This window comes from Rhinopithecus roxellana, chromosome 17, assembly GCF_007565055.1.
Source record: "Rhinopithecus roxellana isolate Shanxi Qingling chromosome 17, ASM756505v1, whole genome shotgun sequence".
In the NCBI taxonomy this organism is placed as follows: Eukaryota; Metazoa; Chordata; class Mammalia; order Primates; family Cercopithecidae; genus Rhinopithecus; species Rhinopithecus roxellana.
The window spans coordinates 19,894,414-19,912,353 of record NC_044565.1 but is presented as its reverse complement, the minus strand read 5'-3'; the positions used below and the strand labels follow the sequence as shown (position 1 = coordinate 19,912,353).

The following is a 17,940-nucleotide window of genomic DNA, read 5'->3' as shown; positions in this document are numbered from 1 at the left end:
GAAGCTTGAGGGAGGGATGCATGTACAGATGAAGGCTGCTGGGAATCTGGAGTGCCATGTGGGATACCCCAGACATCTGGCAGAGCTGCAGTGGTGCCCTATGGGTGCGGACTGGTATGGGACCACACGTGAGCCACCCCAGGGGCTTCCAGAAGGGCACGGTGCCAAGGCAGCTGAGGATCTGCAAGTAATGAGCCTAAGGGGGCCAGAGAACCCGGGGGCGTGTTACTTGTGTCTAAAAATTGGCAGATCGAGGGTCAGGGCATCTGGACTGCTCCAGTGAACAGGAGAGAATGCACACTGGCCACCACGTGCTGCTGGTACTGTACCGCCGGGAGAGCTGGTGGACTTGGAGCAGAAACAGTCTGCATGGCGTGGCAGCGCCCTCTGCTGGCCAGGCTGGGCTGGCATCGGCGGTACAGGCTGATCCTCACACCGGCGTGAACAGCGCCTCCACTTCAAGCAGCCGGGGCTCAGGGGCAGGAGGGACCCTGGTAGGTGGGAAACTCATTCCCATTTTCCAAATAAGAAAACAGGCTAGGAGGAGTGCAGAAAGTTGCTCAGGGTCCCACAGCTATTAAATGGCGGAGCCAGACCCATCCTGCAATGCCCTTCCTTCTACCCTAGACCGAATCATTTTATGCAAAATATAACAGGACTCAGGGATGCTGGAAACAGTACCCTTCTTTATTTTATTAAAAGTAAATTAGATCTGACTCCGCCTCTGGCTGGGCTGCAGAAAACTTCATTCTGACTTGCTTTTGGAGGTGGGAGTGGGTGCTGCTCCTCCCTAGGCCTGTGCAACAGCCAGGGAGTCTAAAGTGATGCCAGAAAATGGGTGTGAGGGGGTAGTGTTTAAATGTTAAGTGCGTCAGGGCCACTATGAGAGCTTCGTGTTCAAGCCTTGGGGGCTGTGCTGCCTCCTTGCCCAGTTTGGCAGCCTGGTGCTGAGGCCATGCCACTCACTCCCCTGAGGTCCCCTACAGCTTGGCCATGCCACCTGAGGTCCTGTCTCCCCACCCCCACCTCAGCAGGCACTGCTGCTCCCAGCCATGGAGTTCTCTCAAAACCTTCCTCAAACCTTTTCCTCCCCTCCCCAACCCCCAGCCTAACAACCTTCAATTGCTCCAGATTCCAGAAAATAAAAGCAGGAAAGGTTGGCTGAACAGGGAAGGAAAATATGTCAAAAACAAAAGACAAATGATTATTTCAGGAAAAGTTCGTGCCCCTCTAAACTCTGTGCTGGGTAGCCACACGTGCCCGTGGCAAAGCGCTGTGTCCTTGGAGAGCCCTGCGTGCTGCAACTGAAACCAACAAGACACGGCTCAGACAGGGAGCAGGTTGGTTGACTCCATTTGCAGAAACTTGGGGCAAGGGCTTGGATGTGAGGAATGTGGCATGCCACTCCCCACCTGAAGCAGTGAAAGTTAAAAGAAGGTTATGGAAAATTGGGGAAGGGGCTAAATGCCCAGGAGCCCGGATGCAAAGCCAATCCTATCTGAGAAGAATGAACTTGGGGTGACTTGTTGTCATCACAACTATAAAAAGGGCCTGGCAGGTCCAACTGTGGCCCTTTGGACTCTGCAGCAGCCAGATCTGCAGTCCTCAGTTTTGAATCTCTAACCAAGAGATTTGGTTAGATACCTAAATTAGAGACCTAGTTATCCTTAGCTGTTATATTCAGTCCTCAAATCTTGTTATTCTGTTTATAAATAGGGCAAAATAAAAAGTGACCTTTAATTTTCTTTAACGAGCTATTAACTCAACTTGAAGACACTAAGCTCCCCCCGCCCCTGCAAAAAAGGCACTTGTGGCAATAAAACTGTCAGCCCAGTGTCACCCATTACCCAAGGGTGGCACCCTCGTCCTGCTAGAGATGGTGCATCTGCTGCTTCGAGAGCCCTTTTCTAACCTGGGAAAGCTTGAGTTTAAACATGAAGATAGTGAAATAAGGTAAGCCTTTTTTTTTTTTTCTACTTTTTTTTTTTTTTAATTATACTTTAAGTTCTAGGGTACATGTGCATAACATGCAGGTTTGTTACATATGTATATTTGTGCCATGTTGGTGTGCTGCACCCATCAACTCGTCAGCACCCATCAATTCATCATTTATATCATGTATAACTCCCCGATGCAATCCTTCCCCCCTCCCCCCTCCCCATGATATGCCCCAGTGTGTGATGTTCCCCTTCCCGAGTCCAAGTGATCTCATTGTTCAGTTCCCACCTATGAGTGAGAACATGCGGTGTTTGGTTTTCTCTTCTTGTGATAGCTTGCTAAGAATGATGGTTTCCAGCTGCATCCATGTCCCTACAAAGGACGCAAACTCATCCTTTTTTATGGCTGCATAGTATTCCATGGTGTATATGTGCCACATTTTCTTAATCCAGTCTGTCACAGATGGACATTTGGGTTGATTCCAAGTCTTTGCTATTGTGAATAGTGCCACAATAAACATACGTGTGCATGTGTCTTTGTAGTAGAATAATTTATAATCCTTTGGGTATATACCCAGTAGTGGGATGGCTGGGTCATATGGTACATCTAGTTCTAGATCCTTGAGGAATTGCCATACTGTTTTCCATAATGGTTGAACTAGTTTACAATCCCACCAACAGTGTAAAAGTGTTCCTATTTCTCCACATCCTCTCCAACACCTGTTGTTTCCTGATTTTTTAATGATTGCCATTCTAACTGGTGTGAGATGGTATCTCATTGTGGTTTTGATTTGCATTTCTCTGATGGCGAGTGATGATGAGCATTTTTTCATGTGTCTGTTGGCTGTATAGGTAAGCCTTTAGAAGCAAAACTTTCATGCTAAGTTTAGGAGTAATCTGTGTATGTTTGTTTCTTTAAAATACTGTAATAGTCTAAAGAATCTAACATTAAAGACCGACAGATTAGCCTGTTGCCTCCAGTTTTAAATATGTACTAGAATTTAGACTTGTCCTGGAACCAACCTAAGTGTCCACCAATTGTTGATTGGATAAAGAAAATGTGGTTTGTATACCCCGTGAAATACTATGCAGCCACAAAAATGAACCAGATCATGTCCTTTGCAGCACCATGGATGGAGCTAGAGACCATTATCCTAAGTGAACTAACTCAGAAGCAGAAAATAAAAAACCTCATGTTCTTACTTGTAAGTAGGAACTAGACAATGGGTACACATGGGTGTAAAGATGGAGATAATAGACACTGAGGACCCCAAAAATGGGGAGGGGGCTGGGAGAAAGGAGAAGGGCTGAAGTGGGGAGAAGGGTTGAAGAATGACCTATTGCATATAAAGTTCAATATCTGAATGATGAGTACACTGGAACCCAGTCTCCACTCTTACACATATAATACCCATGTAACTCAAGTACACGTACTCCCTGAATCTAAAACTTAAAAAAAAAATTTTTTTAAGAATTTAGACTTGTGACTTTAAGTTGTAAAGGGAAAAAATTGACCTTATTTTTGTGAATATTATTGGGATTTCAAGGAAAACTGATGCTTCACTATTTTAATAACATTTTCTTTCTTAGATTTATAAGAATTTATTATTTGAAGATATTTTGCTTGTTAAGGCCGTTTTGCTTTAGTATTTATTATTGGCATTATTTGGTATTTATTTGGAATTTATTATCTGAAGATATTTTGCTCTGTTAGGCAACTGAAGTGCTTACAAAAGAAATGTAATATATTACATTTATAATGCAGTTCACAGTGTTTAAGAGAATTTAATTAATTAAATTTACAAATGATTATTAAGGGAACTTAGTGTCTTCAAGTTGAGTTAATAGCTCATTAATCAAAGAAAATTGAAGGTTGCTGTATTTATTTTGCCCCATTTATAAACAGAATAACAAGATTTGTAGACCGAGCATAACAGCTAAGGATAACTAGGTTATTTCATTTTAATGGAACATTAATTTAAAACCCAAGCTACTGTAAGTAGTCCTTTCTGGACTGCCCTCAAAACTTAAAATAAAAAACAAAACAATTCACAATGACAGATATTAATACAAATAGCTAATGTTTGTATAGTGTAATACTCTCATTTTATCTTCCATTACCGATGAGAAGCACTGGGAGGTTAGTAACTTGCTCAAGGCCTCGCGTCTAGGAAGTAGTGCAAGTTGGAGTGCAGCTTGGCTCTTTGACTCCGGAGGCTGCACTCTTAACCACAGTGTCAGAGGATGTTTGGGTCTTGGTTTCTAGGGTCTGCAACTAAGGTCCCTGGAGAAGGGCTAACACTTTCCCAACATACTCCAGTGAGTGCTGTCTGGTCAGCACTCCCACTTGCTCAGCCACTTTGGTTCTCAACAGAAGATGTGGGCCGATCCTGGCTGGCTGGAGTTGAACCCCAAAGTACGGCCACAGGTGTGTGTCCTTACAAACACAGAAATTCTGATATCCACGTATGACCAGTTACAGATGTGAACTGTGAGAGCTATGCATTATTTTCTTCCTTGTGAAATACATTCACCATTTTCCCTCACTGTCTTTCTCCCAATCATTTACATTTTAAAAGTTGGTGGCATTTAGCATTACAGTATAGATTTTAGGTAACAGCAGAAAGTTCCAGTGGGACTGGTGACTGAACTAGATGAGGAATTAACGCAGCCCAGAGATGGAAGCAGTGACCTTCGTGTCGAATTTTTCGTGGAGAGGATGAGTATGTCTTCATCTAGGCAAGTAGTGGCTGTGTCCTGCTAGGCAGAGCGTGGGTTGTAGTCAGTGTTGTCACATGGAAGTTTAAACATGGGTGACATGGGAACTATTTGGTGGAGTGCGCTGGGTCGTGTCTATTGTCTCTCACCGTCTCTGCCATCCTCTCTACTGCTGGGACTGGAAATCTGAAAACTATATTCCAACACTCCCTTGTCTTTCTGCCTGTTAGGTTCTGCTAACAGTGGGGAGGAGACATCTGGCAGCACCTCTCCCAAGCAGCAACGGTAGCAGTGGTGGCAGCAACAGCAGCAGCAGCTGGTGAGTATGGGCCCCTCGGTAATACCATTTTCCCTTTTGCTTCCTGTAGGTAGAAATATGTAGGTAGTCTTATGTTCTTACAGCAATTCTAACACCTCTGTCACTAATGCTTTGCATTGAATCTCTCTATTTAAAATGTTTGCCACCGTTTCCACTCTGCTGATTGGATGCTGATTGATACAGATCTCATTCTCTGTTTGCTTGTTGCTCTCAGCTGTTTGATTTTAAGATAGGTCCACCTTGCACTGTAGACACCAGGTTGGTTGCTTCTGACTGCCACATAGTACCATGGAGCATGCGTCGGCCACATTGTACCTCCCCCTCTCCGAGGGATTGCTCATTCAGATTGCCGCCCAACATGCTGTGATAATTTTTTTTTTTTTTTTTTTGAGACAGTCTCGCTCTGACGCCCAGGCTGGAGTGCAATGGCACAATCTCAGTTCACTACAACCTCTGCCTCCCGGGTTCAAGCAATTCTCCTGCCTCACCCTCCCAAGTAGCTGGAATTACAGGCGTGTGCCACCACTCCCAGCTAATTTTTGTATTTTTAGTAGAGATGGGGTTTCACCATGTTGATCTAGCTGGTCTTGGACTCCTGATATTGTGATCCTCCCGCCTCAGCCTCCTAAAGTGCTGGGATTACAGGTGTGAGCCTCGCCCGGCTGATAAATATTCTTAAACGTGGTCTTTTTAGAGCTGTATATGAATTCCCCAGGATAAAAGTATATACCCAGGAGTGAGATTGCTTGATCATAGATCATAGCTATGTCATATGCTAAGTACTGTAAGATAGCCATGCTCCCCACCCAGATAATACTACATGTATTATTCTATAACTGGATTTCTTTCACTTTATATATGACAAAAATGTAAACAGTTGCAACTGGGGAAATTTAAGAAAAAAATTAAGGTGCAAACTATAATCAACTGTGGAAACAACCAAAACTGGGTTTAGTGTAACAGCTTCTAGAGCCCACCTGCACAGGCTGTCTACCACTCATTAGCTGTGTGACCTTGGGGTAATAGCCTAACCTCCCTGTGCCTGCCTCAGTTTTCTCATTGGTAAAATGGATATAATAATAGTACTTACCTTATTTTAGGATGTTATTAAATAATGTACATAAAGTGCTTAGACTACTCGCTGGCACATAGCAAGAACCCAGTGACTGTTGGCTATTATTGTTGAATATTTAGGTAATTTCCAGTGTTTTTGCTATTTCTCAACAATGCTCCAATGACATTCAGGGTTATTATTATTATTATTATTTAATGTGGCAAAAAACACGTAACATTGTATTTACCATGGAAGTTCAGAATTCTTAAGTGACCACCTGAATACTCACACTAGAGCTCTGGCAGTGAACACCAGCCTGGGTCTAACAACTTTTTGGCTTGGGAGACTTGGATCTCTTTAGAAGTAACAGGATCTCTTCAGACTGCCTGTTCCAATTGCTGCATGGTCAAGGCCTGTGACCGGAAGTCCCCTTCCAATGGTTTCCCGATTTCTGCATAGCCAATCCCCTGACCAGGGCCAGCTTGAGCTTCTGAGCTTCTGGGGTGGGTGAGTCTCCATAGTCCTAATCTCAGGTCAGGTAGGGAATGTCTGTGCACAGTTGCATGACATGAAGGGGCAGCATTGATTCAAATCCCTGCTCCGTGGCTTAGCATCTGTGTGATCTTAGGGAAGTGATGCCACCTCTCTGAGCCTCTGTTGCCTCATCTGTAAAATGGGAATGATACCTGTTTCACTGTGTTGATGGATTTGAGAATTGCAATGTGTCTTAGTCTGTTCAGATTGCTATAACAAAATACCATAGATTAGGTGGCTTATAAACAGCAAATATTTATTTTTCACAGTTTTGGAGGCTGTGAAGTTCAAGATCAAGGCACTGCAGTTTCAGTGTCTGGCGAGGCCCTCCTTGACTGGTTCAGAGACAATGTCTTCTTGCTGTGTTCTCATCTGGTAGAAGGAACAAGCTAGCTCTCTGGGGCATCTTTGAAAAAGGCATGAACCCCAATCAGCAGAGCTCCACTGTTAGGACCTAATCACCTCCCAAAGGGAGTTATTTGCATGCCTGTACTGAAGAGCAGTCCTCCTCTATCAGGGAAAGTTGTCCTCTTCGACCGAGCACACAGCTTAAGAGGAACACATGTGAAGTGGTGAGGGAGGAAGCGGACACCCACTTAGCCAGCCTCACATCCTACCATACTTTTGATTTCTATCATTTCCTTTTGATTCTTTCCTAGATTTCTGATTTCTCATCTCTCTGCTTATATTACCCATCTATTCTTGTATGTTTTTTACTTTTTCCATTAGAACCTGTAATTAATTTTATGTGTCAATTTTGAGGTTCTAAGATGCTTGTTGAAAATGAAGATATTTAAAGTGTTGAAAGAAACAAACAACCATTACGTTCTGTAGCTAATGAAATTATTCTTCAAAAGTGAAGGAGAAATAAGATTTGCTCCCAGTCAAAGGGTATTTGTAGCTGTTAGACCTACCTTTCAAGAAATGTTAAAATAAAATTTTCAGAGAAAAGGAAAATGAAATAGGGCCAGAAATTTGGATCTAAAGAAATGGAGAATGTCAGAAAAGGAATAAGTTTAGATTGGCTGACTGTAGACAAAAAAAAAAAAAAAAAAAAAGGAATACATGAGGTAAAATAAAATCTTTGTCTTATTTTTAATTACTTTGATAGATTATTACTTTGTTGAAAGTAATAATAGCAACAATGTGCTGGGTAATTATAGAATATGGATAAATGAAATGAATGCTAGTTGCATTATAAGTACAGGAGGGAGGAATTGGGAACAGTCTTCTTATAAATGGACTTATATTAGTTGTAAATGTATATGGAAAACTCTAGGGCAACTTTTAAAAAATTTAAAGAAGACATAATTGATATGCTACAAGAAAGAAAACAGAATCATATAAAATGCTTAATTAAAACCAGACAAGGCAGAAAAAGACAGAAAATTTTGTAAAGGAAGTAAGAACAAGTGCAACAAATAAAAAACAGCTGCAAAGATGTTAGAATGTCAACCTAACTATATCAACAATCACTAAATGCGAATGGTCTAAATACATGAATTTTTTTTTTTTTTTTTTTTTTTTTTGAGACGGAGTCTGGCTCTGGCTCTGTTGCCCAGGCTGGAGTGCAGTGGCCGGATCTCAGCTCACTGCAAGCTCCGCCTCCCGGGTTTACGCCATTCTCCTGCCTCCGCCTCCCAAGTAGCTGGGACTACAGGCGCCCACCTCGTCTCTCGGCTAGTTTTTTGTATTCTTTAGTAGAGACGGGGTTTCACCGTATTAGCCAGGGTGGTCTCGATCTCCTGACCTTGTGATCCGCCCGTCTCGGCCTCCCAAAGTGCTGGGATTACAGGCTTGAGCCACCGCGCCCGGCCTAAATACATGAATTAAAAGAGACTGTCAGAGTGGATAAAACAAAGCAAGCCCCCAACTATATGTTCAGAGCAATCTTTAAATGTAAAGACCCAGATAGATTCAAAGTAAAGGAATGGAGAAAGATAAACTATGCTGTCACTAGTCAAAAGAGACCTAGAGCCGCTATGTTAATTTCAGGCAAAGCAGATTCAGAACAAGGAAAGCTGTCAGGAATAAAGAATACATAATGAGTATCATTATGTATTCTTCTACCTCATTAGTGACAGCATAGTTAATCTTTCTCCATTCCTTTACTTTGAATCTATCTGGGTCTTTATATTTAAAGAAGATTGCTCTTAACATGTAGTTGGAGTCTTGCTTTGTTTTATCCACTCTGACAGTCTCTTAATTCGTGGGAACATCACACACTGGGGCCTATTAGGGGGTGGGGGGAGGGGGGAGGGATAGCATTAGGAGATATACCTAATGTAAATGACAAGTTAATGGGTGCAGCACACCAACATGGCACATGTATACATATGTAACAAACCTGCATGTTGTGCACATGTACCCTAGAACTTAAAGTATAATAATAATAATAATAATAAAAAAATACGTAACGATAAAGACATCAGTTTTCTAAGAAAACATAGCAATCTTTAATGTGTAGGCACCTCATACTATCTGAGGCAAAAACTGATAGAACCGCAAGGAGAAACAGACAAATCCACTATTATATTTGGAGAGGCCAATACCCCTCTATCAGTAATTGACAGCCCCAGAAGGTGGAAAATCAGTAATTACATAGTTTACCTGAACAGCCGCATCAATTGTCTGGATTAAATTGACATTTACAGAATACTTCATCTAACAACAGCAAGAATATACAGTCTACACAAGCTCACGTGAAAAAGTCAGCAAGTGTTTGATATTGAATGTTTCTGTCCCTCCAAAATTCATAGGTTGAAGCCCTCACCACCCATGTGACTGTATTTGGAGATGGGGTCTTGAAGGATGTAATTAAAGTTAAATGAGGTCTTAAGAGGGGAGACCCCACCCAATAGGATTGATGTGTTTTTTTTTTCTTTTGAGACAGGATCTCACTCTGTTGCCCAGGCTGGAGTACAGGGATGAGATCTCAGCTCACTGCAACCTCAGCATCCACAGCTCAAGTGATTCTTCTACCTCAGCCTCCCGAGAAGCTGGGACTACAGGCGTGCACCACCGCGCCCAGTTAATTTTTGTATTTTTTATACAGACAGGTTTTCACCATGTTGTCCAGGGTGATCCTGAACACCTGGGATCAGATGATCCACCTGTCTAGGCTTCCCAAAGTGCTGGGATTATAGGTGTGAGCCATGGCTCTCCGCTGGATTATAAGCAAGGAGCGCTTGCATTCTCCTGTGCTTCTCTCTGTCCCTTCCTCCCTCCCTCTCCACATTGGTCGTGTGACCACAAAGCAAGAAAGTGGCTGTCTGCAACCCAAGGGAAGGGCCCTCACCAGACGCCAACCTGGCTGGCACTTTGATCTTGGAATTCCAATCTCCAGAACTGTGAGAAAATACATTTTTGTTGTTTAAGCTACCTGGTGTATGGTATTTTGTTTTAGCAGCCTGAGCAAATGAAGACATCAAGAGAGAACACTTCTGGGCAATAAAACACACTTTAACAAATGTAAAGGAATTGAAATCATACAAAGTATGGTGTCAAATCACAATAGAATTGAAAAGGGCACGTACACGTGAGTGCCCTGGAGTTTAAGCTCCACTGGCTTCAGGCAAATCTGCTTCCGCTGGTGATTTCCTTCCAGGCAGGGCGGGTCAGCCTCTCTGTGCACAGCTGTCCATTGCAAACTTCTCTCCCTCTCTTTATGACTGGGCTCCAGGACATGTGAAGAAGGAAGTTCTGAGGTTATAGGGACGCAGCCTCCAGGGCACAGCCAGCTAGCCTCGGTAACCATTTGGAGGCCTGGTGTATTAGTCAGGGTTCTCTTAGAGGGACAGAACTAATTGTTTAATATATATATATATATATGAGTGTGTTAAGTATTAACTCACAGGATCACAAGATCCCACAATAGTCTGTCTGCAAGCTGAGGATCAAGGAGAGCCAGTTTGAGTCCCAAAACTGAAGAACTTGGAGTCTGATGTTTGAGGGCAGGAAGCATCCAGCACGAGAGAAAGACGTAGACTGGGAGGCTAGGCCCGGCTCACCTTTCCACATTTTTCTGTATGCTTTATATTCCCTGGCAGCTGATTAGATTGTGGCCACCAGATTAAGGGTGGGTCTGCCTTTCGCAGCTCACTGACCCAAATGTTAATCCCCTTTGGCAACACCCTCACAGACACACCCAGGATCAATACTTTGTATCTCTCAATCCAATCAAGTTGACACTCAGTATTAACCCTCACACCTGGTAACAGGAGATTTCTGTAGCCAGGAAAGTGAGGAAGTGGGAGGGTATCTCACAGGATGGTCCCGAAGAGCCATCAGAGTCTTCCCTCTGGCCTTGCAGGGGCCTATGCAGGTAGCTGCATGGAGCCTTTCTTTGGGTCAAGGAGATGATGTCCCCTTCACTGACTTTTGCACTTCCTTGAGTCTGCAGAGGAGTGTCCATCCAGCCTCAGAGTGAGCAGCAGCAGCTGACCAGATTGGAAGACACTTCCAATGTCTTCCCTGGCAGCTGAGGATTGCTGGCGTGTAATCTTTGAGGTTCCAAGATGCTTTTTGGAAGTGGAGCCTGGTCAAGCAGCAGAAAGGACAGCTGGATCCATGCTGGGTGGGGTGAGGTGGGATGCGTGTCACGGAAGTTGGCTTCAGCTGGAACTGGAGGGTGGCTTCAGCAAAGGAGGTTGAACATCACTGATTCCTGACCTGCAGCACCCAAATGGTCACAAAGAGATGTCATGGGTTTTGAGGAGGCCACAGAGCCAACAGCTTTAGTGTCTTCAGAAGGATGAAGAAAACTTGAACAACATTTTAAAATAGGTTTATTGAGATATAATTCACATCCCAGAGAATGCATCCATCTAAAGGGTACAATTCAATGGATTTTTGTATATTTACAGAGCTGAGGATTCATCACTGCAATTAATTATAGAACTTCTTCATTTACTCAAAATACCCCAGCACCCCTTAGCTGTCACCCTAATTCCTCTATCTCCCCAGCCCCAGGCAACCATTAATCTCCTTTTTGTATCCATAGATTTGCCTGTCCTAGACATTTCATATAAACTGAATCATGCAATATACGACGCTTCTTTCACTTTGTGTAACGCTGTCAAGGTACATCCAGGTTATATCAGTTCCTCATTCTTTTTATGACCAAATCACATTCCATTGTATGGATATACTACATTTTATTTATCTGTTCATCAGTTGGTGGACATTTGGGTTGGTTTCCATGTTTTTGGCTGTCAGGAATAATGTTGCCATGAACATTCATGTACAAGCTTTTGTGGGGACATGTGTTTTCATTTCTCTTGGGCATATGCCTAGAAGTGGAATTGAGTCACATAGTAACTTTATAACCATTTGAGGAACATCCAGACTGTTTTTCAAAGTGGCTACAACATTGTACCTCCCCACCAGCAATGTATAAGGGTTCCAGTTTCTCCACATTTTCTTCAACTTTTTAAATCATTTGACTCTGTTTTTTTTTTTTGAGACGGAGTCTCACTCCCAGGCTGGAGTGCAGTGGTGTGATCTCAGCTCACTGCAACCTCTGCCTCCCAGGTTCAAGCGATTCTCCGGCCTCAGCCTCCCAAGTAGCTGGGACTCCAGGTACTTGCCACCATGCCCAGCTAATGTTTCTATTTTTAGCAGAGACGGGATTTCACCATGTTCATCAAGATGGTCTTGATCTCTTGACCTTGTGATCCACCCGCCTCAGCCTCCCAAAGTGCTGGGATTACAGGCATGAGCCACCGTGCCCGGCCTCATCTGACTTTTTAATTAAAGCTATCTTAGTGGACATGAAGTGATATCTCATTATGGTTTTGATTTGCATTTCTCCCATGGCTAATAATATTCGGGACCTCTTTATGTGCTTATTGGCTATTTGTATATCTTTTTTTAAAGAAATATCTATTCAGATTCATTGCTCATTTTTTAATTGGGCTATTTGTCTTTTTATTCTAGAGTTGTAATTGTTCTTTATGTATTCTAGATACAAGCAACTTACCGTGTTTATAATTTGCAAACAATTTTTTCCCATTCTTTGGGTTGTCTTTTCACTGTTTTGATAGTGTCTTTTGAAGCCCCAAAGTTTTTAATTCTGATGGCCAGTTTATCCATTTTTTCTTTAGTTGATCTTGCTTTTGGTGTCAATCTAAAAATGCAGTGCCAAATCCGGGGTCATAAGGATTTATCACTATGTTTTCTTCTGTGAGTTATAGTTTTAGCTCTTATTTATAGGTCATTGATCCATTTTGGGTTAGTTTTTTTATACAGTGTGAAATATGGATCCAACTTCATTCTTTTGCATGTGGAAATTCAGTTGTCCCCACATTATTTGCTGAGGGGACTATTCTTTTTCCATTGAAAGAGGTTGGCACTCTTGCTAAAAATCAACTGGCCATAGATATATGGGTTAATTTCTGGGCTCTCAGTTCCATTCTGTTGATGTATAGATCTGTCCTTATGCCCATACCACACTGTTTTGATTACTTTCATTTTGTAGCAGGTTTTAAAATTGGGAAGCATGAATTATCCAACTCTTTCAAGACTGCTTTGGCTATTTGCGTTTTCTTGAATTTTCACACGCATTTTAAAAGCAACTTGTCCATTGCTGTAGTCAGAATTTTGATAGGGATTGCATTGAATTTGGAATCTGGGAGCATTGCTATCTTAATAATGTTAAGTTTTTCAATCTATAAACATAGAATATCTTTCCACTCATTTAGATCTTCTTTAGTTTTCAACAGTATTTTGTAGTTTTCAGAGCATAAGTTTTGTACATCTTTTGTTAAGTATATTCATAAGTATCCTTCTGATGCTAATATAAATGGGATTTTTTTTTTTAAGACAAAGTTTTGCTCTGTCACCAAGGCTGGAGTGCAGTGGTGTGATCTCAGCTCACTGCAACCTCTGACTCCCTGGTTCAAGTGATTCCCCTGCCTCAGCCTCCCAAGTAGCTGGGATTATAGGTGCCAACCACCACACCCGGCTAATTTTTTGTATTTTTAGTAGAGACAAGGTTTCACCATGTTGGCCAGGCTGATCTCGAACTCCTGACCTCAAGTGATCCACCTGCCTCAGCCTCCCAAAGTGCTGGGATTATAGGCGTGAGCCACTGTACCCAGACTGGAATTGTTTTCTTAACTTCATTTTTGATTTGCTCATAGCTATTGTATAGAAATACAACTGAGTTTTGCACACTGACCACATATCCTTGTAAACTTGCTAAACTCATTTATTAGTTTAATCCTTTTTAGTGAATTCCTTAGGATTTTCAATATACAAGATCATGTTATCTGCAAATGAAGACAATTGTACTTCTTCCTTTCTAATATGGATGGCTTTTACTTCATTTCCTTGCCTCATTGTCCTGGCTGGCCTCTTTAGTACAATGTTGAACAAACAGAAGCTGTGTGAACAGACATCCTTGTCTTGTTCCTGATCTTCTGGGGAAAGCATTTTGTGTTTCAGCATTGAGTGAAAACCCATTAGCCGTGGCCTTTTCTAGATGTCCTTTATCAGGTTGAGGAGACTGAGTTCTTCAGACGAGGAGCTGTGTCAGCTCTGAGGTGACACATAGCATTGTCAGCTTTCAGAGTCTGAGGTCCTGGCTGACTGGGAGGAGATGATGTCCTGAAGGATGTGGACATGATGTGCTGGGGCTCTGGGGACTTGAAGGGAGACCCTGCTGCAGACCTGGGTATGGGAATAAAAAGGCAATATCAAAGGCAGTAATTGGACCCACGGGAGTGGACCATCTCAGGAAGAGAAAAAAGCATCAGGGGCAGAGATGTGGGAGAGGGGAGGGGAGCCCGAGAAGTGGTCAGAGAAGGAGGAGAAAATCCAGATTGTGTAGGGAGGAGAGAAGTGCCCCAGCAGCTAAAGACGGTGCCAGAGCCTACTGCCTGGGGGAACCTTGCCAAAGAATGGGCCAGACCCGCTGGGGGCCACCTGGTAGCCCAGCGCTGAGAGCTGTGCACGCGGCCTCACAACACCAGGTGGCGCGGTGGACCATTCTAACAGCCACTCCTCTTAGCCCTGGTGGTTTCTTTTCATTAACGACAAATGAATGAGCTGGGGTCTCACCAAACCCCTGTTCAACCGATTGGAACCTCTGAGAGGGGCTGTGACCTTCCTGAAAGCATTACAGGGGCATTGTGGCAAAGCTGGGGCTGCCTCCTCGCCTCCTGGCTCCTATCCCAGGATCTCTCTCCAGTCAACACCTACCCACCCCAAAGGGATCTAGAAAAGTGGCTGGCAGAATACCCAGTCAGAAGGCAGCCTGGAAGGATGTGAGGTCCACCAAACCCGTCTAGGTCCCCAGCATCACCCGCTTTTCAGTGTTGCTTGCGGTGAGATCACCTTCTGTGACTTTTCCATCAGTTCTCTGCTCCTGGTTCCCCACTCCCCATTCTCTTTCCACCCACAGCCACATGATTTTCAGTTTAGGCCAAATTGAGTCACTCCCCACGCCCCCCGCCCCTGTAACATCCCTCAGGGGCTCCAAATTGCTCCTTACCCCCACATTCATCTCCCTCATCGCAGTCACACCCTGAGCCTACACTCACTTCGTGATTTGGTTGTTAAAGCATGTCCTGCTTTAACAACCCTTCTCGAAAGCTGCTGGTTTTGCCTGGAACGCTCCTCCTGCCCTCCTCCCGGCCCCTAATTAGCATTTTGGTCTCAGTTTAGACTCACTTGGCTTCCCTGGTGCGCTTCCGCGGTGCACCTCCCCTTTGCTTTGACACCTGCTTTGTCTTGTTGACTTGTTTAGCATATTTTCCCTCTAGACTGAAGCTCCAGAACAGCAGGCAGGGTCCTTGTTATGCGCAGCCTGTTATCAGCGTCCAGGCATGGCTCTCTATAGGCCGTGGAAACTAAAGGTGGCGGTGCTGGCAGGGCAGTATAGGAACTGGCGCCAGGAGCCACAGGACAGTATCTCGAGGACAGCCCTGCTGGGTACTAAGATACAGCCCAGAGTGTCTGGAATGATGGGCAGAGCATCAGCTGGTTTCAGAGTCTGAACAAATGGTGTTCAGAACAGCATGGTCTGCCAGAACAGTCAGCCAGAGTGCCAGGACTGAGGGTCCTGCAGAAGGACCCCCTCTGTCACTGTCACTTCCATATTCCAGAACCGGGGGTATTTTAGTGTGTGGGAAAATAAAGCAATCGTTGAGCCCGATTTCAGTCCCAAGTTTTGGAAAATGTGTGGGTGCATCTGTAGTAGCTAGGTGTCAGTAGGACCTTTGTTCCAACCCAGTCAGAACTCAACCAGAATTGGGGCCAGTAGATCCTTGAGCCAGACAATGACAACATGGAGGTACCCATAAAGCCGAGGGGTGACAAGCACCCAGCCATGCCATTCCTGTGGATACGAGGGTTGTTGGCCCATAGGACAAACTCTTCAAAACATTTTCCTCTCCCTTCCCTCTCACAGCAAGTTGCATCAGGGGGTAGTAATAGAGGTCCTGAATTTCCCTAGTGCGTGGGCGGGACAGCTGAGGGCCTCTATGAAGGCAAGTTTGTTACTCAAAGGAAGTCACCTCTTTATGTACATAGAAACTTCCAGAAGCCTAAAGAAATAAAAAAATGATCTAAATGAGCTTTTCTCCTTTCTAGTTCATATTTCAATGTTACAAATATTTAAAATCTTTTTTGAGGGGAGTATTCAAACTTGGACAATAAAAATTAGGCAGTCCAGGGGCTGGACGTGGTGGCTCACACCTGTAATCCCAGCACTTTGGGAGGCCAAGGTGAGTGGATCACTTGATGTTAGGAGTTCAAGATCAGCCTGGCCAACATGGTGAAACCCCGTCTCTACTAAAAACTATATAAAAATTAGCCAGGCATGGTGGTGGGCACCTGTAATCCCAGCTACTCGGAAGCCTGAGGCAGGAGTATCACTTGAACCTGGGAGGCGGAGGTTGCAGTGAGCCGAGATCGTGCCACCGCACTCCAGCCTGAGCAACAGAGTGAGATTCCATCTCAAAAATAAAAATAAATAAATAAATAAATAAATAAAAATTAGGCAGTCCTTTGTTTCTGCAGGAAGCTTTGACTCTGACAAACAGGAACAAGACTGTGGTCTTCGAATCTGGCTCTTTGGCCCCAGCCAGAATCTTCTCAAAATTGTTATCCCAAACGTGTCCACTTCCTGAAGACAGAGGATTCTTTCTAGTTGAGGGGAAGTTAAACCAATGTACAATGCAGGAAGTGGTCTAGTTGAGGGGAAGTTAAACCAATGTACAACGCAGGAAGTGGGCAAGTTTGGGATAATGATTCTCTGCTAAATGGGTTGAAATTTAACACTGGAAATTAGTCCAATCTAGTCATTCAGATAATGAAAGTTAAACTATATTCATCCCTATTTTTAGTAGAGATGGGTTTTCACCATGTTGGCCAGGCTGGTCTTGAACTCCTGGCAGGAAATGAGCGAGGGAGAGGGGTTGGCAGAGAGACGGGAGAGGGAAAGAAAATCAGGACTGGCTGTCTATGGAGGGGAACTGAGGAAAATTCTGGAGACAATTTGAGTGTCAGGCTGAGATAGATGTCATCAGGAGAGCCCCTTCTGAAAGTGACTCCAAACGTCTTGGGATAAAGGTGTTAAAAACATAAACTAGGTTATTAGGAATAAGTACATAAAGCAGTGAGTGTGGTGGTCATATTGTCCAAAGACAACCTCAGGATATTTGACTTGCTGACTGGGCAGTGTAGGAACCGAGGTTGCACACCCCAGTGTGCATTAACCCGAAAGGAGCTGCTCCTCTGTGAAGCAGAAGGTTAAACGAGGTGGTTTTTCCATGCCTTGTCAGTCTCCTGTGGGACTAATAGTGGTCATGTTGGGAGAGCTGGAGAGTTTAGCAAGAAGACAGGAGGCCTGTCCCTCTGACCTCTCCTTAGCTGCCCCCCTGGCATCACAGTGCACACCATGTTCTTAAATTTAGGCCAAGTTTTGCTGACAAAAGTGATACAGGTGAGCCATCGGCAAAAGATGGAGAAGGGAAGGCCATTGACATGATATTCCACTCAACCTTTTGTTCAAGGACAAGATGCTTGGTTTAGGCTGGAATCTACAGTTTCGTTTGTTTGGAGTCGGTATGTGCTATGGTCTGAATGTTTGTGACCCCCAAATTCATATACTGAAATCTAACCCCCAATATGATGGTGTTTTGAGGTGGTACCTTTGGGAGGTGATTAGGTCATGATGATAGAGCCTCATGAGTGAGATTAACACCCTCACAAAAGAGGTCCCAGAGAGCTCCTATGCCCCTTCCACCACGAGAGGATGCAGCAGAAAGACAGCCATCTATGAACCAGGACCTCACCAGACACTGCACCTTGGTCTTGAACTTCCCAGCCTCCAGAACAGACAGAAATGCATTTCTGTTGTTTATACACCACCC

At 43.9% G+C, this 17,940-nt stretch overlaps 1 long non-coding RNA gene across 1 annotated transcript; it reads left to right on the top strand.

The window, feature by feature from the left end:
- The first annotated feature begins 1,120 nt into the window (after positions 1 to 1,120).
- On the top strand, positions 1,121 to 13,740 carry LOC104677059. The gene is made up of 3 exons (XR_749999.2): positions 1,121 to 1,340; positions 4,886 to 4,974; positions 10,965 to 13,740. It is a non-coding gene; the product is annotated as an uncharacterized LOC104677059 (long non-coding RNA).
- Positions 13,741 to 17,940: the final 4,200 nt, after the last annotated feature.